General features: G+C 38.8%; 1 long non-coding RNA gene across 1 annotated transcript in view; it reads left to right on the top strand.

Annotated features, from left to right (window-relative positions):
- LOC141276342 (uncharacterized) overlaps positions 1-21,467 on the top strand; it is a 29,765-nt gene extending 8,298 nt beyond the window's left edge. Inside the window, exons 2-3 of the long non-coding RNA XR_012325714.1 lie at positions 16,353-16,430; positions 18,730-21,467. This is a non-coding gene — a long non-coding RNA (uncharacterized lncRNA). The remainder of the gene's footprint in view (positions 1-16,352; positions 16,431-18,729) is intronic.
- Positions 21,468-21,802: the final 335 nt, after the last annotated feature.

Here is a 21,802-nt window from a genome sequence, read left to right as displayed (position 1 = left end):
AAAATGTATGGAATGCAGCAAAAGCACTTTTAAGAGAGAAGTTCTTAGTGATAAATGCATACCTCAAGAAATAAGAAAAGCCTCAAGTAAACAACATAACTTCACACCTCAAGGAACTAGAAAAACAAGAACAAATGAAGCCAAAAGTTAGTAGAAGGAAAGACATAAAGATTAGAGCAGAAATAAATGAAGCAGAAACTAAAAAGACAGAGAGATCAATGAAACTACGAGCTGGTTCTTTGAAATGATAAACAAAATTGCTAAACCTTCAGGTTGACTCACCAAGAAAAAAAAAAGAGAGAGGATTCAAATAAATAAAATCAGAAATGAAAGAAGAGATATTACAACAGATAACACAGAAATATAAAGGATCATAATAAAATACTATGAAAAATTACATGCCAACAAATTGGACAACCTAGAAGAAATGTGTAAATTTCTAGAAACATACAGTCTACCAAGAAGGAATCATTATGAAATATAAAATCTGAACAGATCAATTACTAGCAAGGAGCTTGAATCAATAATCAAAAACCTTCCAGCAAACAAAAGTCCATGACCAGAGAGCTTCACTGGTGAATTCTACCAAAGATTCAAAGAACGATTAATACCAATTCTCAAACTCCTCCAAAAACTAGAAGAGGGGGAAAATCCTCCAAACACATTTTATGAGGGCAGCATTCCCCTGATACCAAAGCCAGACAAGGATACTATTAAAAAAGAAAATTACAGGCCAATATCTCTGGTGAACATAGATGTAAAAATCCTCAACAAAATATTAGCAAACCAAATTAAACAATACATTAAAAGGGTAATACACCATGATCCAGTGGGATTTATTCCAGGGATTGCTAGGATGGTTCAACATCCGCACATCAGTCCATGTGATATACCTCATTAGCACAATGAAAAATAAAAATCATGTCATCATCTCAATAGATGCAGAAGAAGCAGTTGACAAAATTCAACATCCATTTATGATTAAAAACGCTCAACAAAGTGCATATAGAGGGAATTTACTGCAACAAAATAATGGCCATATATAACAACCTAGAAGAAATGTATAAATTTCTAGAAATATACAATCTACCAAGAAGGAATCATTATGAAATATAAAATCTGAACAGATCAATTACTAGCAAGGAACTTGAATCAATAATCAAAAACCTTCCAGCAAACAAAAGTCCAAGATCAGAGAGTTGACGGTTGACATTATACTCAATGGTGAAAGGCTGAAAGCATTTCCTCTAAGATCAGAAACAAGACAAGGATATCCACTCTCTATGATTTTATTCAACATAGTAAGCCCTAGCCAGAGCAATTAGGTGAGAAAAAGAAATAAAAAGCATCCAAATTGGAAAGGAAGGAGTAAAACTTTCACTATTTGCAGATGACATGATGTTATATATAGAAAGACTATATAGACCTAGACTCCATCGAAAAACTGTTATAACTAATAACTTAGGTAAAGTTGCAGGATACAAATATTTTTTTTTGGCTGCGTTGGGTCTTCCTTGCAGCACGTGGGCTTCCTCTAGTTGCAGCAAGTGGAGGCTACTCTTCGTTGTGGTGTGCGGGCTTCTCATTGTGGTGGCTTCCCTTGTTGTGGAGCACAGGCTCTAGTTGCGCAGACTTCAGTAGCTGCAGCATGCAGGCTCAGTAGCTGCGGCACATGGGCCCTAGAGTATGCGGGCTTCAGTAGTTGTGGCACATGGGCTCAGTAGTTGCAGCGTGTGGGCTCTAGGGCATGCAGGCTTCAGTAGTTGTGGCACGTGGGCTCAGTAGTTGTGGCACATGGGTTTATTTGCTCCACAGCATGTGGGATATTCACGGACCAGGGACCGAACCCATGTCCCCTGTGTTGGCAGGTGGGTTCTTAACCACTGCGCCACCAGGGAAGTCCCAGGATACAAAACTGATACACAAAAATCTGTTGTGTTTCTTTACACTAATAACAAACTATCAGAAGGAATTAAGAAAACAATCTCATTTACAATTGCATCAAAATAATACAATACCTTGGAATAAGTTTACCCAAGGAGGTGAAAAATGTGTATTTTAAAACTGCAAGACATTAATGAAAGGAATTGAAGAAGACACAAACAGAAAGATATTCCATGCTCATGGATTAGAAGAATTAATATTGTTAAAATGTCCATTACTACTCAAAGCAATATGCAGATTCAAGACAACCTCTAACAGAATTCCAGTGGCATTTTTCACAGAGATAGAACAATCCTAAAATTTGTACAGAACCACAAAAGACCCTGAATAGCCAAAGCAATTTTGAGAAAGAAGGACAAAGCTGGAGGCATCATGGACCCTGATTTCAAACTATATTACAAAACTATAGTAATTAAAGCAGTATGGCATCGGCATAAAAACAGACACACAGATCAGTGGAACAGAATGGAGACCCCAGAATTAAACCCACACATTTGTGGTCAATTAAGTTACAACAAATGAGCCAAGAATATACAATGGTGAAAGGACAGTGTCTTCAACAAATGGTACGGGGAAAATTGGACAGCCAAATGCAAAAGAATGAAACTGGACCACTATCTTACACTATACCCCAAAACTAAATGAAAATAGATTAAAAATTTGAAAGTAAGAGCCTGAAGCCATAAAACTCCTAGGAGAAAACATAGGTAGCAAACTCCTTGACATAGGTCTTGGCAATGATTTTTAAAATCTAACACCCAAAGCAAAAGCAATAAAAGCAAAAATAAACAAGTTGGGACTACATTAAACCAAAAAGCTTTTGTACAGCAAATAAACCAACAGAAAGATGAAAAGGCAACCTACTAAATGGGAGAAAATATTTGTAAATCATATATATGATAAGGGGCTAATATCAAAAATACACAAAGAACTCATACAAATCAATAGCAAAAAACCAAACAATCTACTTTAAAAATGGGCAGAACATCTGAATAGACATTTTTCCAAAGAAGACCTACAGATGGCCAACAGGTACATGAAAAAATGCTCAACAACATTAATCATCAGGGAAATGCAGATAAAAACCACAATGAGATATCACACCTGTTAGAATGGCTATTATCAAAAAGACAAGAAATAACAAATGTTGGCACAGATGTGGAGCAAAGGGAAACCTCATGCACCATTGATAGGAATGTAAATTGGTGCAACCACTGTGGAAAACAGTATGGAAGTTCCTCAAAAAATTAAAAATAGAACTACCATATTATCCAACAATTCCATTTCTATATATTTATCTGAGAAAAACAAAAACACTAATTCAAAAAGATATATACACATCCATTTTCACTGCAGCATTATATACAATAGCCAAGATATGGAAACAACCTAAGTGTCCATTGATGGATGAATGGGTCAAGAAATTGGGTACACATATGCAATGGAATATTACTCAGCCATAAAAAGAATGCCATTTTTGATAACATGGATGGATCTTGAGGGCATTTTGCTAAGTGAAATATGTCAGACAGAGAAAGACAAATACTGCATAATCTCTCTTATATGTGGAATCAAAAAACAAAGCAGGCTCATAACTACTGAGAACAGATTGGTGGTTGCAAGAGGTGAAGGGTAGGGAGTGGAAGAAATGGGTGAACTTTTTTTTTAGTTTAAATAAATTGAATAAAAATTTTAAAAAATAGGACTTCCCTGGTGGTGCAGTGGTTGAGAGTCTGCCTGCCGATGCAGGGGACACGGGTTCGTGCCCCGGTCCGGGAGGATCCCATATGCTGCAGAGCGGCTGGGCCCGTGAGCCATGGCCGCTGAGCCTGCGCGTCCGGAGCCTGTGCTCCGCAACGGGAGAGGCCACAACAGTGAGAGGCCTGCGTACCGGAAAAAAAAATAAAAAATAAAAAAAAATAAGTTGAAAACTCAGTAGATGAATTAAGCTTCAGAGTAGAAACAGCTGAGAAGAGAATTTGTGGAAGAGTCCAGTTCAAGCTTTTAATCTTGTAACTTCAGTTCCGTTGAGGGCAATTTCAAAATTCCAGATTTGTTCAAAGCTGAATCTTCTTTGCTTCTCTAGCGCAGGCCTGCTTCAGGCCTCAGAGCCTGAGGTCGAGGAGATGGCCTTGTCAGCTGCTTCTTTCCTCCCAAAATACCTCCCCCACTTCTGTGGGCTGTTTCTGACCTCTGCCACCCTGCGCCAGGGGAAAAAGTGATTAGGGGGAAAGGGAAACAGTTTTGTATGCCTGGTACTGTGTCATCTGGTGTCAGTGCCCTCTGGGTATGAAGACTATCCAAAGATGACACTTTTTCTCCAAAGATGACACTTTCTCTCCAAATTTTTTCCCAGAAGTACACTGTCTGCTTCCACATATTCTGACTATAGCTCCTTGTTGCAGACAGCACTTCTCTGGCTGTCAGCTTTTGATAACTCCCTCAAATCTGGACTTCTGGTGGTTTCTTTCCCAATTGGGGAGCAAGAAGGCAAGATTCCTTTTCAGATGATCACAGGCCAGTGCTTTTTGTGGATTCCACTTTATTCCCTGAAACATACTACCCTTTGCCTCCTGTATGTGAAAGGCCATTTTACACCCAGTATGGCCCTGCAAACAAGTGAAGCTTCAGCTGTGTCTGCAGCCTTCACATTGGCAAGGATCAGACCCAAGTCCTTCTTCCTGAGACTCCTGGAGACAAGTTCTGGGAGGTCTCCTTGAGGTACTTCTCATTTGGCTTGAAGTGAGGGGGGAGCACACTTCTCCCTGACCCCATGTGAAGGTGGGGGGAAGAGAAAGCCCTTTCCAAAGAAATCCTCACCTTCCCATCTTCTCTACCTCAATCTCCTTATACTGTCAAGGTCAATGGTGAGTTCATGAAAGACAGAGTATTTACACACTTAGCAGGTCCAGAGTGACTTGGGAGTACTGGTTACCCATTGTGTTGATTTCAGCTTTGGGAGCCTGGCCAAAAATGAAGAGAGAAGTGCCATTTGAATATCTTGTTTCATTGGATTTTATCCCAAATAATTACATTTTTTACTGAAGCAAAAAAATGCAAATAAGATGCTATAATTTCTTTGATGTCAAAAATTCAAGACTGAGGGCTTCCCTGGTGGCGCAGTGGTTGAGAATCCGCCTGCCAATGCAGGGGACACGGTTCGAGCGCTGGTCCGGGAAGATTCCACATGCTGCGGAGCAGCTAAGGCTGTGCACCACAACGAAGAGTAGCCCCCGCTCGCCACAGCTAGGGAAAGCCTGCACGCAGCAACGAAGACCCACTGCAGCCAAAAATAAATAATAAAATAAAATAAATAAATTTATAAAAAATAAAATTCAAGACTGAAAATGCAAACCACATAAGGGCAGAAGATATTTGCAATGCATATTACAAAAGTTAATGCATATTATTCAGACTACATAAAGAATTCTTACAAAGAAATAGAAAAATGGACAAAAACTTGAACAGGCCCTTCAAGAAAGAGGATATCCAAATGACCAGTGAACATAAAAATGTGCTCAAGCTCAGGAGCTATCAAGGAAAAGCAAATTTAAAACACAATGAGATACACACACACACACACACACACACACACACACACACACACACACACACACTCCATTATGCACTCACCAGAAGAGTTAAAATAAAAAACGGAAAATACCAAGTATTGATGAGAATAAGGAGCAGCTAAATTTTTCCTACACCAGTGGGGTGAGGGTGTAAATTAATACACCCACACTGCAAAAATGCCTAGCAGTAGCTATTAAATCTGAACTTTTGACCCAGCAATTTTATTCCTTGGGTATTTACTCAATAGAGCATGCATGTTGTGCTCTAGAAGATGTTCTCATGAATGCTTCTATCAGCATCATTCATGACAGCCCCAAACTGAAAACAATTCAAGTATCTATAGATAATAGAATGGATACATAAATTGTGATATATTCATACAATGGAATACCATACAGGAATAGAAATGAATGAACTACTGTTACAATAAAATAGATGAATCTCATTTATGTAAAGGAAGTTGAACACAAGTATTCATACCGCACAATTTCATTTATATAAAGTTTGAAAACAGGCAAATGTATGGTATTGAAAGTCAGAAGTGTGATTTCCTTTTGGGAAGAAGGAGGGAATAGTGATTGGGAGAGGACAGAAATGTCATATCCAATTTCATGCCCTATTGGTATTACATGGTGTGTTTGCTTTGTGATTACTCATTGAACTGTACCCGTATGATTTGTGCACTTTTCTGTACCCATTTTATACTTCAATAGAAAAGCAAGTTCTTTAAGGGGGGAAGAACATTCTATAAGAAGACAAAGATCAAATGTGGGTCAGAAATATTAATAAACACTGATTTTGAGTCTGTGTTGTTTCCTTCCTAGATTAATGACAACGAACTGATCTCTGTGAGGCTCAGTTTCTTCATTTATGAAATAGGAATGATGTAATTAATCCTTCCCCAGAGGATTGTTGTAAATGTCAAACGACAGGTTATACATAAATGTGCTTTGAAAACTGTAACAAGCATCAGTTACAATAGCAGATATATATAAATGATAAAAATTTCAAGGCCAATTTTTCTTCACAAATTGTTTTCTTTCAAAAAATCATATAACACCCAACTGAGAATCAGGTAACGTAGCCCTCCCATACTATTTAATCCTCATGAGTCACAAACAGATGTACTATATGGCCACATAGATATGTGAGTCTACAAGATAAATTTAGAAGCTTTTCACGGTAATAAAATATTGGCATCTTAACACAACTGACTTGTCTTGGTGGACAAGTGTAGGAAAGACTCTTAATCTCGATATCTCAACTATTTGGTTGCAAATAACAGAAACCAACTCAAGCTAACTTCAGCAAAAAAGAATGTGGAGATGTCTCAAAGAACTCAAGGGTAGTAAAGCAGTTGGGCTTCTGGAATCAGAAACTATTCAGCCTTGAAGAACGTGGCAGAACTTGCTCTCCTGTCTCAGCCGCGCCTCTTTAAGGCTGTCTGCTTCATTCTTCCCTCACAACAGACTGGTTCTCTCTCCTTCCCTGTGCACAGAATGGGGAAGGATGGTCCTAAAACAGTTCTGAGGTGACAGCCTTTCCTCTCAAAAGACCAGCCTAGCCTGATGGGCAGTTTCTTGGCCTCAAAGAAAATTGCCTGGGAGAAAATCAGTTTAGCCTGGCTTGGGAAGAATGATCACTCTGGTTTGGTCAACTGGCCAGAAGTACAGTGTCATTTAGTACAAATGTGTTCAGTGCAAATAGTCCACTAGGGGACTACTCCAGTGGGCAAGACGTAAGTTTTCAGTAAAAGGGAGTTATGAGCTGGGAAGACATCCATAAAAGCTTTTGTTGCAATTTCCTATAGATTTTAACTGTAGTAGTTGCATCAACCAAGTTGCCTGCTTTCTACCTTTCCTCTTCTTTGAGAGTTGTTCCCACAACCCTGCTGAGAATGGATATCAAACCACTTGACTCTTGCTATCCAGGTGACAGCTGACTGGGCCAGGGTTTAATATCTGACACATTACAGGCCAATCATAGTTTTTCTGTCTGAAATTTGGAAATGGGATGTGAAAGCTGGGTCAGTTACTCATGGGTCCTGGACTTGTAAAACCATGGAAGGTTGATATTGGAGTAGCCATGCTAAGGCACATTCAGGCAAGGGAAACTGACCTACAGATACACAGTGAGATAGAAGCAGCTGACTGGAGAAATGGAAGAAAGACCATGCTGGTTTTAAGAAAAAGACACTGACTGGTTTCTGACCTTCCAATTCCCAGGTTCAGTCTCGTGCAGTCTTAATCACCAGTGTGCAGTTGGGTTCCATGATCATCTTGTCTGTTTATTGCAGATACCAAACTAGCTCAGTCAACTTGAGTAGATTTATGTTTACTGTAACCAGGGCAATCTGAATGAATTTGAAAACATCAGGGCCCAGCGAGTGTCCTTTCTACCCCACACAGACATGAAGTTTTTTTGCTTTGAGCTCTGGCCACAGTTGTACAAAATCAATGGCTCTTTTTAGATTTTCCAGCAAGACATTATTTCATGCCTACCATGTTTAGCATAAAAAGCATTAACAAAGAAATAAGACACCTGGTCGTAGCCTCAGGGGCTACAATCTAGTTGAGAAGAGAATACAAAACACACCTAAAACAATTAGAGACTAGAAAAAAACAGTATATAATTAAGTGTTAAATTTCAGGACACAGAAACATTACTATCATACAAGAGACAGATCAAGATCCTTGTGGCTTGAATGGGCAGAGCTGAGAGAGGAGGGGGAAGGGTTCCACAGTGAGCAAACTAGCAGGACTGGAGAAGAGGGTTCCCATGGCTAATTGGTAGGAAATTTGCTTAAGAATAGTTCTCTTATTTCTGATTACTAGCTTCTAGTTGGTGGAGAGTTCTCTTGTAATGTTGGGAAATTATGAAAGCACATTGCTTTAATTGATGTTGTTCTTCTCTGTAATCTCATAGCATTTTCAATGCTCAGTCTGCTTTCACTCACTTCAGCTTAATATAAGGAGATTAAATTTCCTGAGGCCAATCAGCTGTTTGTCCTACTCAATGAAGTATTTTGTAAAAAACATTAACAATTGTGTCTAAAAATCTCACTTTCTTTATTGTATGTTGTCCTGTATGATGATGATTAATCACAAATAAACCAAATACAGTCATCTAAATATGAACAAACATGTGAATATTCATGTAGCAATTAAAATTCACAAAGTGTTTTGCTTTATAAAATAATCACCCTACAGTAAGTACATCTGGGAGGATCCCACATGCCGCGGAGAGGCTGGGCCTGTGAGCCATGGCCGCTGGCAAGGTTAACACCAAATAAAGGTCATTGTTCATTAATTATACAGGTCAATTCTGGAATTCTAATAATAGTTTCATAATCATGTCATAAAAGAATGTACATATATATATATATTTTTTGCGGTACGTGGGCCTCTCACCGTGGTGGCCTCTCCCGTTGAGGAGCACAGGCTCCGGACGCGCAGGCTCAGCGGCCATGGCTCACGGGCCCAGCCGCTCCGCGGCATGTGGGATCTTCCCGGACTGGGGCACGAACCCGTGTCCCCTGCATCGGCAGGTGGGCTCTCAACCACTGCTCCACCAGGGAAGCCCAGCAGGCGGATTCTTAACCACTGTGCAGCCAAGGAAGTCCCATAATTTGTTATTTTTTAAATGTCATATTTTAAATTTATAATTCAGGCATAAATACTATCTAAACAAAATTTAAAACATATTTAGATTAAAATGTTAATTTCGAATAGTAACGCTTTTGTCTTAAATTGTTTTTAGAAGTACTTTTTAGAAATCATTTTGCATAAGAAACTCAAAACGAGGGTTCACAGATATTACTTTCAAAATATGACCCAGAGGCAAAGCAAGGTAAAATGTAGTGTAAAACTCCAGTCTGGACTTTCTTTTGCAATTCACTTGGCAACAAAATATTCAAAGAAAGAATCATACATAAGAATTTTACCAATCTTGAAATACCCCATTCTTAGACAAAAAATAGGGACTTAGGGGAAAGGAACCGGCATTTATTAAGCTTCTATGCTATGCTAGGCATTTGCATAATTATCTCATAGTAATCCTTACTTTACAAAGTAGATACAATCTCCTTCTTATGTAGTAGAAAATGAACCTCATAGCAGCTAAATAACTTCCTCAAGGAGTCCTGACTAGTGATTGCTGGAACCCAATTATTATCTTGTAAATTCACAGTTTTCTCTTTTCCCTTCAGTAGCTATTTTATTTGAAACTGTGTCAACCAATGTTCAGGTTAAATTTCAAAATCTCAGAATCTCAGAACAGGAATTTCTTTTTCTGTAATCATATGAAACTGAAAAATGTCTCTCTTACAGAACTATTTAACATTGTTAAAACTGTTTCTACAACTCCCTATCTCTTTTAAAAGTCGATGAAATAAAGAAAGAGGGAGGGAGTCAAGATGGCATACTAGGAGGACGCAGAATTCGCATCTCCTCACAACTAAGGCACCTACCAGGCACTGTGGGGGACCACAAACACCTAAGGGGATGGGAAGAACCCCCAGCAACTGGTTGTTTCCATTATAGTTTTACTCTTACTAATATATTCTTTATCTTTCTAATTTTATTTCCTTTTTTATTCTTTGATATTTTACTGTTCCTTTTCCTTTCTTTCTTTCTTTTTTACTGTGCCACAAAGCTTGTGAGATCTTGGTTCCTAGGATGGAGGCTGGGCCCGAGCTCCTGTGGTGGGAGCTCTGAGTCCAAAGTGCTGGACTAACAGAGAACTTCAGACCCCAGGGAATATTAATTGGACTGAGGCATCCTGGAGGTCCTTATCTCAGCACCAAGACTCAGCTCTATCCAACTGCCTGCAAACTCCAGGGCTAGACGTCTTAGGCCAAACAACCGGTAAGACAGGAATACAGTACCGCCCATCAAAAAAAAGAAAAAAAAAAAAGAAATGACAAAAAAATATGTTACAGATGAAGGAGCAAGGTAAAAACCTACAAGACCAAATAAATGAAGATGCAATAGGCAACCTACCTGAAAAAGAATTCAGAGTAATGATAGTAAAGATGATCCAAAATCTTGAACACAGTATGGAGAAAATACAAGAAACATTTAACAAGGATCTAGAAGAACTAAGGAGTAAACAACCAGTGACGAACAACACAATTACTGAAACTAAAAATACTCTAGAAGGAATGAATAGCAGAATAACTGAGACAGAAGAATGGATAAGTGAGCTGGAAGATAAAATGGTGGAAATAACTGCCAGGGAGCAGAATAAAGAAAAAAGAATGACAAGAATCGAGGACAGTCTCAGAGACCTCTGGGACAGCATTAAACACACCAACATTCAAATTATAAGGGTCCCAGAAGAAGAAGAGAAAAAGGGTCTGGGAAAATATTTGAAGAGATTATAGTTGAAAACTTCCCTAACATGGGAAAGGAAATAGTCAAGTCCAGGAAGCACAGAAAGTACCATACTGGAAAAACCCAAAGAGAAACACGCCAAGACACATATTATTCCAACTATCAAATATTAAATAAAAAGAAAAAATATTAAAAGCAGCAAGGGAAAAGCAACAAATAACATACAAGGGAATCCCCGTAAGGTTAACAGCTGATTTTTCAGCAGAAACTCTGCAAGCCAGAAGGGAGTGGCAGGACACATTTCAAGTGATGAAAGAGAAAAACCTACAACCAAGATTACTCTACCCAGCAAGGATCTCATTCAGATTCAATGGAGAAATTAAAACCTTTACAGGTAAGCAAAAGTTAAAGCACCACCAAACCAGCTTTACAACAAATGCTAAAGGAACTTTTCTAGGCAGGAAACACAAGAGAAGGAAAAGACCGACAATAACAAACCCAAAACAATTAAGAAAATGGTCATAGGAACATACATATCAATAATTACCTTAAATGTAAATGGATTAAATGCTCCCACCAAAAGACATAGACTGGTTGAATGGATACAAAAACAAGACCCGTACATATGCTGTCTACAAGAGACCCACTTCACACCTATGGACACATACAGACTGAAAGTGAGGGGATGGAAAAAGATACACCATGCAAATGAAAATCAAAAGAAAGCTGGAGTAGCAATCCTCATATCAGACAAAGTAGACTTTAAAATAAAGACTGTTACAAGAGACAAAGAAGGACACTACATAATGATCAAGGGATAAATCCAAGAAGAAGATATAACAATTGTAAATATTTATGCACCCAACAGAGGAGCACCTCAATACATAAGGCAAATGCTAACAGCCATAAAAGGGGAAATCGACGATAACACAATCATAGTAGGGGACTTTAACACCACACTTTCACCAATGGACAGATCATCCAAAATGAAAATAAATAAGGAAACACAAGCTTTAAATGACACATTAAACAAGACGGACTTAATTGATATTTATAGGGCATTCCATCCAGAAACAACAGAATACACTTTCTTCTCAAGTGAACATGGAACATTCTCCAGGATTGATCATATCTTGGGTCACAAATCAAGCCTCGGTGAATTTAAGAAAATTAAAATCATATCAAGTATCTTTTCTGACCACAATACTATGAGACTAGGTATCAATTATAGGAAAAAAACACATGGAAGCTAAACAATATGCTAGGTATCAAGAAAATTAAAATCATATCAAGTATCTTTTCTGACCACAATACTATGAGACTAGGTATCAATTATAGGAAAAAAACACATGGAAGCTAAACAATATGCTACTAAATAGCCAACAGATCACTGAACAAATCAAAGAGGAAATCAAAAAATACCTAGAGTCAAATGACAATGAAAACACAACAACCCAAAACCTATGGTATGCAGCAAAAGCAGTTCTAAGAGGGAAGTTCATAGCTATACAAGCCTACCTCAAGAAACAAGAAAAATCTCAAATAACAATCTAACCTTACAGCTAAAGGAACTAGAGAAAGAAGAACAAACAAAAGCCAAAGTTAGCAGAAGGAAAGAAATTATCAAGACCAGAGCAGAAATAAATGAAATAGAAACAAAGAAAACAATAGCAAAGATCAATAAAACTGAAAGCTGTTTCTTTGAGAACAAAATTGATAAACCATTAGCCAGACTCATCAAGAAAAAGAGGGAGGGCTTCCCTGGTGGCGCAGTGGTTGAGAGTCTGCCTGCCGATGCAGGGGACACGGGTTCGTGCCCTGGTCTGGGAAGATCCACATGCCGCGGAGCAGCTGGACCCGTGAGCCATGGCTGCTGGACCTGCACATCTGGAGCCTGTGCTCCACAACGGAAGAGGCCACAACAGTGAGAGGCCCGCGTACTGCAAAAAAAAAAAAAAGAAAAAGAAAAAGACGGAGACAACTCAAATCAATAAAATTAGAAATGAACAAGAAGTTACAACAGACAACACACAAAAAAAATAGCACCCTAAGAGACTACTACAAGCAACTCTATGCCAATAAAATGGACAACCTGAAAGAAATGGACAAATTCTTAGAAAGGTATAACCTTCTGAGACTGAACCAGGAAGAAATAGAAAGTATGAACAGACCAATCACAAGCACTGAAATTGAAACTGTGATTAAAAGTCTTGCAACAAACAAAAGTCCAGGACCAGATGGCTGCACAGGTGAATTCTATCAAACATTTAGAGAAGAGCTAACACCCATGCTTCTCAAACTCTTCCAAAAAATTGCAGAGGAAGGGACACTCCCAAACTCATTCTACGAGGCCACAATCACCCTGATACCAAAACCAGGCAAAGATACTACAAAAAAGAAAATTACAGACCAATATCACTGATGAATGTAGATGCAAAAGTCCTCAACAAAATACTAACAAACCATCAAACAACACATTAAAAGGATCATACACCATGATCAAGTGGGATTTATCCCAGGGATGCAAGGATTCTTTAATATGCAAATCAATCAATGTGATACACCATATTAACAAATTGAAGAATAAAAACCATATGATCATCTAGATAGATGCAGAAAAAGCTTTTGACAAAATTCAACACCAATTTATGATAAAAAACTCTCCAGAAAGTGGGCAGAGGGAACCTACCTCAACATAATAAAGGCCATATATGACAAACCCACAGCAAACATCATTCTCAATGGTGAAAAACTGAAAGCATTTCCTGTAAGATCAGGAACAAGACAAGTATGTCCACTCCTATCACTATTATTCAACGTAGTTTTCGAAGTCCTAGCCACGGCAATCAGAGAAGAAAAAGAAATAAAAGGAATACAAATTGGAAAAGAAGAAGTAAAACTGTCACTGTTTGCAGATGACATGATACTATATGTAGAGAATCCTAAAGATGCCAGTAGAAAACTACTAGAGCTAATCAATGAATCTGGTAAAGTAACAGGATACAAAGTTAATGCACAGAAATCTCTTGCAATCCTATACACTAATGATGAAAAATCTGAAAGAGAAATTAAGGGAACACTCCCATTTACCCTTGCAACAAAAAGAATAAAAAACCTACCTAAGGAGAGAAAAGACCTGTATGCAGAAAACTATAAGACACTGATGAAAGAAATTAAAGATGATACACACAAATGGAGAGATATACCGTGTTCTTGGATTGGAAGAATCAATATTGTAAAAATGACTGTACTACCCAAAGCAATCTACAGATTCAATGCAATCCCTATCAAACTACCAATGGCATTTTTCATAGAACTAGAACAAAAAATTGCACAATTTGTATGGAAACAGAAAAGACCCTGAATAGCCAAAGCAATCTTGAGAAAGAAACACGGAGCTGGAGGAATCAGGCTCCTGGACTTCAGACTCTACTACAAAGCTATGGTAATCAAGACAGTATGGTACTGGCACAAAAGCAGAAATATGGATCAATGGAACAGGATAGAAAGCCCAGAGATAAACCCACACACATATGGTCAACTAATCTATGACAAAGGAGGCAAGGATATACAATGGAGAAAAGACAGCCTCTTCAATAAGTGGTGCTGGGAAAACTGGACAGCTATATGTAAAAGTATGAGATTAGATCACTCCCTAACACCATATACAAAAATAAATTCAGGATGGATTAAACACCTACATGTAAGGCCAGATACTATAAAACTCTTAGAGGACAACATAGAAGACTGGCAGAAGACCTAAATAGACATTTCTCCAAAGAAGATATACAGATTGCCCACAAACACATGAAAGGATGCTCAACATCACTAATCATTAGAGAAATGCAAATCAAAACTACAATGAGGTATCACCTCACACTAGTCAGAATGGCCATCATCAAAAAAATCTGCAAACAGTTAATGCTGGAGAGGGTGTGAAGAAAAGGGAACCCTCTTGCACTTTTGGTGGGAATGTAAATTGATACAGCCACTATGGAGAACAGTACAGAGGTTCCTCAAAAAACTAAAAATAGAACTACCATACGACCCAGCAATCCCACCATTGGGCATATACCCATATAGCACAATATTCATTGCAGCTCTGTTTACAATAGCCAGGGCATGGAAGTAACCTAAGTGTCCATCAACAGATGAATGGATAAAGAAGATGTGGCACATATATACAATGGAATATTACTCAACCATAAAAAGAAACGAAATTTAGTTTTTTGTAGTCAGGTGGATGGACCTAGAGACTGTCATACACAGTGAAGTAAGTCAGAAAGACAAAGAAAATACTGTGTGCTAACACATATATATGGAATCTAAAAAAAAGAAAAAAAGGTTCTGATGAACCTAGTGGCAGGACAGGAGTAAAGACACAGACATAGCGAATGGACTTGAGGACATGGGGAGGGGAAGGGTAAGCTGGCACGAAGTGAGAGAGTAACACTGACGTATATACACTACCAAATGTAAAATAGGTAGTTAGTGGGAAGCAGCTGCATAGCACAGGGAAATCTGCTTGATGCTTTGCGACCACCTAGAGGGGTGGGATAAGGAGTGTAGGAGGGAGACCCAAGAGTGTGGGGATATGGGGATATACGTACGGCATATAGCTGATTCACTTTGTTATACAGCAGAGACTAACACAACATTGTAAAGCAATTATACTCCAATAAAGATGTTAAAAAAAAGAAAGAAAGAAAGAAAGAGGGAGGACTCTTTTAGATTAAAAGCATGTAAAGAGGGCTTCCCTGGTGACGCAGTGGTTGAGAGTCCGCCTGCTGATGCAGGGGACGCAGGTTTGTGCCCCGGTCCGGGAAGATCCCACATGCCACGGAGGCGGCTGGGCCCGTGAGCCATGACCGCTGAGCCTGCGCGTCCAGAGCCTGTGCTCCGCAACTGGAGAGGCCACAACAGTGAGAGGCCCATGTACCGCAAAATAAATAAATAAATAAATAAAAGCATGTAAAGAGATTGACGGGACCCAGGGCACACTACCCCAAAACATGGAAAACCATTTCCTCCTCTACAAGATATAACAAACAAATGCAATGCATACAACTTTATTGGATCCCGTTTAGGAAAAAAACAAATAGAAGAGATATTCTTGGGACAATGGGGGAAAATTGAATAAGAACTGGATATTGAATGACATAAGTGAATTAATTATTAATTTACATTGGGGAACATCTTACGGAAAAACCCGAATGAACTTTTTGGCCAACCCAATATTTAAGAGGTAAGTGTTATGATACCTGCAATTTATTTTTAAATGATTCAGCGACAGTATAAAATATGTATAGATAGTTCATTGGTGAGTGATGAAATAAATATGGTAAAATCATAAAAATTGTTTGATCTGGGTGGAGAATATACAGATATTCATTGTAATTTTCTTAAATTTGTCTCCATGTATGAATAAGTTCATAATAAAAAGGTTAGAGAGATAAAAATCAAGTGTGTAAACTTCTGCTTAACCTCAGTTTTTTTTTTAAGGACACCACAAATTATGTAAATTAAATAGATGAACTTCAATCAACTGTCCTACAAATTCAAATCAGTTTCATTCAAAAAGTGAGTTTTATTCATTTGTTGAGTATCTACTCAGTTGATAACATTGCATTCATGCAATGCTGATTCAAAAGTGTTGGAGAAGACAAGAATACAGCGTTTGGGATTAGGATTAGCACATGTTAAGAAATTAGGATAATAACGAGTGTTGGAGAGTTTAAGAGTAATGGGAGATCTCTGAGGACTGCACTAGTGGGATCTTGAGCCTATCCTTTAAAAATGGGGAGGATTTGAAAAGGAAGAATTAAAAGATTACAGTTGAGTGAATCAAAATGAGCAAAGACATGGAAGTGAGGAGGAGTTTACATGTTTTATAAATCAAAGATATAAAACTGTCATTCTAAACTTCAGATCTCTTGGAGAATACTGGTACTTCTTCATTGAGTTGGCATAATTCCAGACTAAAAGTAGGAAATGTGGTCAATGCCACAATATTACAAGTAAATGCATGATTTCCTTTAGGTTTTTTGAAATATTGAAAATAGCTATGTTAACCAAAATTTCAGAAATGGAGACCTAATTGAAATTAAAAGGTGCTTATTTGGGGCCTTTATAAGCCTCCCCCACTTTGTATTTGGGGTTTGTTAGGACTGCAGCCCAGGAGACACAGATTCAAAAAGCACTTGAACTATTATACAAAGCGGAGGAGGCTTTTAAAGGCGAAAACAGCAACGGTACATTAATTACATGAATTGTTTATCAAGAATTATAATTGGAGCTGGCAAGAAGTACAGGTGCTTGTTAAATAAACATTAGTTGGGGTCCAAAATGGTTGCAGAGTTACAAGGGGAAACTCTGAGACCCATAAGGTTGCAGTTGGCAGGTGCTATTCTGAATATGGCAGGTGGTGTCCTTGGGCCTGGTACAATTCAAAGAAAGTTCAAGGCCTCAGAGATGGTGCAGAGGTGTGTCTAAGACTAGATCCTGAATGGCTGCCCAATGCTTTTTTGTATGCCTGAACTGTGAGCTCTTAGGTTCCTTTGATTAATTTTGCACACCATTAGAGGTGCTAGCTACTGATGTAGGGGCTGGTAACTTTCATTGCCAGTAGCTATTAGGTTCTTTAGGTGTGAGGAGATGTTGGTCTGGGCTAATATGGTAGCCAGTAACTAGTGGCAGCTGGTAAAATAGGCCTCATGTAAAAGCTAATCTGGGCCCCTCCACGAGGGCCTCCAACATATAAGGGAGATGAACAGATGATCTCTCTGCACATTGTATGGAGTTAGGCAGGCCATGAAGTCATTCTCAGAAGTATGGTCCCTGGCTCTTTTTTGTTTTGTTTTGTTTTGTTTCGTTTTGTGGTACGCGGGCCTCTCACTGCTGTGGCCTCTCCCGTTGCAGAGCACAGGCTCCCGACGCGCAGGCTCAGCGGCCATGGCTCACGGGCCCAGCCGCTCCGCGGCATGTGGGATCCTCCTTGACCGGGGCACAAACCCGCGTCCCCTGCATCGGCAGGCGGGATCTCAACCACTGCGACACCAGGGAAGCCCGTCCCTGGTTCTTATAAGCATTATCTTAGCCAATTTTAATGACGTTCTTTTTCACAGAAAACTAAGGCCTACTTGAAACCTGCTGAGTTACCGAGGGTTATGAGGTTCTGATATTCATAAGCTAAAATTAGTGATTTGTTAGAATTTAGTGAGGACTAATGCAGTGTTCTTCTAGGAAGATAGGGTGCACGCAAAGCTATAGCATATGCACATAAATGGTTGGCGGAAATTCCCACAATTTTCAGGAAGGACACTTTTGTTATCATTGCTTCATCAGTATTCTTTTAGGTTGGTTATGGTTTTCCAAAGTTGCTGTTCTTCCATTCCATGCTCAGTTAAGCTTCAATAGGGGTTTTGATTAACTAACAACATGCAGTACTATATGTTTGCATCAATAGTGTTTTAGCATGGAATTTTACAATATTTAGACTTCAGAATATGTACACATTGTTTAAATAATAAATAAGTCATACTAGAATTGCAGAAATAGATGCATACATAATCTCCCCCAACTTTCCCATTGAGTGGTACTTCATTGTTATCTGCAACTCTTTTTCCATTGGGAAATGAGAATGAGTATACTAAAGCAAGTATAGGGTGTAGATTTTCCTAGAGTTTTCTCTACTGCCTAAATCTGTCATTGGCAAAAACTGTTTGAGACCAACAGTTCTGTTCCTATTACCTGCTATTAATAAATGCCAGGGCTTTCTCTTTTTATGAACAAACAGCAATCTAAATTATACAGGGTAAATTTGACAAATACTATGATCTATTAATATTAAAATATCCATCTGTTTACATTTCTTCTCTAGAGTATAAAATTGCTAATCTGAGAAGCAAGACACTGATGGCATTCAGACAACAGAACTTTTCTAAAAGGATTGTTTTAATGGTCAACCGTTAAAAATCAACCCAATGAAGTGATGTAAGAATTATTTGCTGTAGTAGTAGTTAGAAGTGACAGCATGATCTACTTAGGATATAAATGATGGCTTAATTTTTCTGAGAAACTACTGTTTCAAAGTGTTAAATTGAAATTTTATATCTGTACATATGTTACATGAATATATAAAATGTATATGAATATTAACTATTAAGCTTATAATAGATAAAATGGTAAAATGTCTCTTTTTTTTTCTTTCATCATGCACTTTAGGATACCTAAACTCCAGAAAATTCTTTGCTCTGTTAAAGATTAAGCCACAGAAATTTAACATGAGTGATTGCTCACTGTTCTGTGTAATCTGAGTTTACGGGTGTTTTTTCAATTATGAGGATGGACCATAAAAGATGCCGTTGATAGGCTGATTGGTCTAAAACTGACAGAGGTGTGTTTGGCCCAGGCAATTTTTAAAAAGGAATTGAATTAATTCTTAATATTGAAAAACTGGGAAATTTACATAAAAGTCCAGATGTGAGGTTTCTCTTGGGAAAAAAATAAAAAAGAGGAATGCTTTTGCCACTGGGCCTTTATTCACTACTTAGCCAGAGTGGTGAATTAGCTGGCCCATTAGCTGGATACCTGTTATTCCCTGACACGGATACTGAGGACCAACTGCCATTTAATATCATGCTAGTGCTATATGTTTTCTTATACTCACGTGCTTCACTCAGTTACTTCTTGGCCTCTGTAGGCATTTGAGTATAGGATATCTGAGTTAACTTACAGAGACCTTGGGATATTTATGGAATTTCACCTACTGTATTATCATGTAGGCTCAGTCCCATATAAAAGTGGGAGGCGGGTACCAATTTCAGAATGCTGCCCCTGTATTTTTAAGGAAAATCCAACTACAGTTGATTTCTATTCAAGTATAATTTCATTTGTTAGCTAATGTTATCGTGTTCATTAAAAATACACTGCCTTAAACATTTTTCCAGTTATGTTCTGTGGAACTCCAGAAAATGGTGACTGGAAAACAAATGCCTCTCTAGTCAATTAAGTTAGGGAAGCACTGAACAGTAGTGTCTCCTCTTGATTCTTAATGCATAGAAGCGTAGAGAAGGCTCTGAGAAGTCCTGGAGCAACTTTATTTAATGGTTAATCAAATAAACTTATTTGGCAGAGGAAGATTTCTTTCTCTGAAAAATTATTCACTGAAAAATCTTCACTTGGAAAATGCCTCATCCATCCCTCCATTCATTCATTCAACAGATGGATATTGAATACCCACTATGTCCTAGACTCTGTGAATAAGACAGAGATGGCCATGACCAATATTTTTACATTATATGAGCCCCTCACTTCTCATGAAGGCATTAACTGCACTATTTTTTGTTTTGCCAGTAAGAGTAACTTTGTTAATGGAGAGAAAGAAAAAGTTGGAAAGAAACATTGACAAGGGCTTCCCTGGTGGTGCAGTGGTTAAGAATCTGCCTGCCAATGCAAGGGACACGGGTTCAAGCCCTGGCCTGGGAAGATCCCACATGCCGCAGAGCAGCTAAGCCTGTGCGCCACAACTACTGAGCCTGTGCTCTAGAGCCCGCAAGCCACAACTACTGAGCCCGCGTGCCACAACTACTGAAGCCTGCGCACCTAGAGCCTGGGCTCTGCAACAAGAGAAGCCACTGCCACGAGAAGCCCCCACCCCACAACAAAGAGTAGCCCCCACTCGCCACAACTAGAGAAAGCCTCTGCACAGCACCAAAGACCCAACACAGCCAAAAATAAATAAATAAATAAATTCATAAAAAAACAAAAAAACACTATAAAAACATTGACAAAACTGGCTTGTTATGGGGAATTATATAGAAGACTGAATGGGGAAATCGCACTGCCTTGAAAGAGGCAATAAACTTGAGCAAGCTTTGGGGAAAAGAAATCTTATTTGGGGCCTATGTATCAATTAGGATGTTTTGGGCTATGAATAATAGAAAATTCAACCAAAGAGACACATATAATAAGGAAAATTATTCCCTCCCTTACTGAGAAATTCAGGGATAGAATGATTCCAAGGTTGTTTAATTCAGTAACTTGACATCAGTGATTAAGGTCCTTTCTACATTCCCTCTCATGCGCAGTGAGCTGGTCTTTCTCCTCAAGCTTGCCCCTCCATAGTCACAAATGGCTGCCACAGCTCCAAGCATCACATCCTTATAAAATAATAATAATAGCTAAAATTTACTTCATACTTTTATTTATTTATGTATTTATTTATTTGGCTGCATTGGGTCTTTGTTGCTGCACGCTGGCTTTCTCTAATTGCGGTGAGTGGGGCTCCTCTTTCGTTGCTGTGTGCGGGCTTCTCATTGTGTTGGCTTCTCTTGTTGTGGAGCATGGGCTCTAGGCACACAGGCTTCAGTAGTTGTGGCTCGCGGGCTCTAGAGCGCAGGCTCAGGAGTTGTGGTGCACAGGCTTAGTTACTCCACGGCATGTGGGATCATCCTGGACCAGGGCTCGAACCCATGTCTCCTGCATTGGCAGGCAGATTCTTAACCACTGTGCCACCAGGGAAGTCCCTACTTCACACTTTTGATAGGCCAGATACTGTTCTAAACACTTTACATATATTAATTCCTTTGTTCCTTACAACAACAACGCCATGAATTGTTTCTGTCATCCTATTTTACAGATAAGAAAATTGAGGTGTGGAAGTTATGTAACTTGTTCAGAGTTACCTAGCTAGTGAGTGACATCACTGAGATACAACTGCAGGCAGTTTGGCTCCAACAAAAGAAGAGCATGCCTTTTTTCATGTTCCCTTATAAGGGTAAGAACAACTCTTTAGAACCTCCCATTTCCTGCCTCTTGCCCCTCAAGTGTCACTAGCTAGCCTGATTTGCATCACATGCACATTCCTAAACCAAATCACCCTAAGGGGAATGAAATTATCATAGATAGTTTAGACTAACCAAGAGTAATCTCTGGGGCTGGAGGGTAACTAA

Source organism: Tursiops truncatus, chromosome 14 (assembly GCF_011762595.2).
Source record: "Tursiops truncatus isolate mTurTru1 chromosome 14, mTurTru1.mat.Y, whole genome shotgun sequence".
NCBI lineage: Eukaryota > Metazoa > Chordata > Mammalia > Artiodactyla > Delphinidae > Tursiops > Tursiops truncatus.
This window is presented reverse-complemented; position numbering and strand designations above follow the sequence as displayed.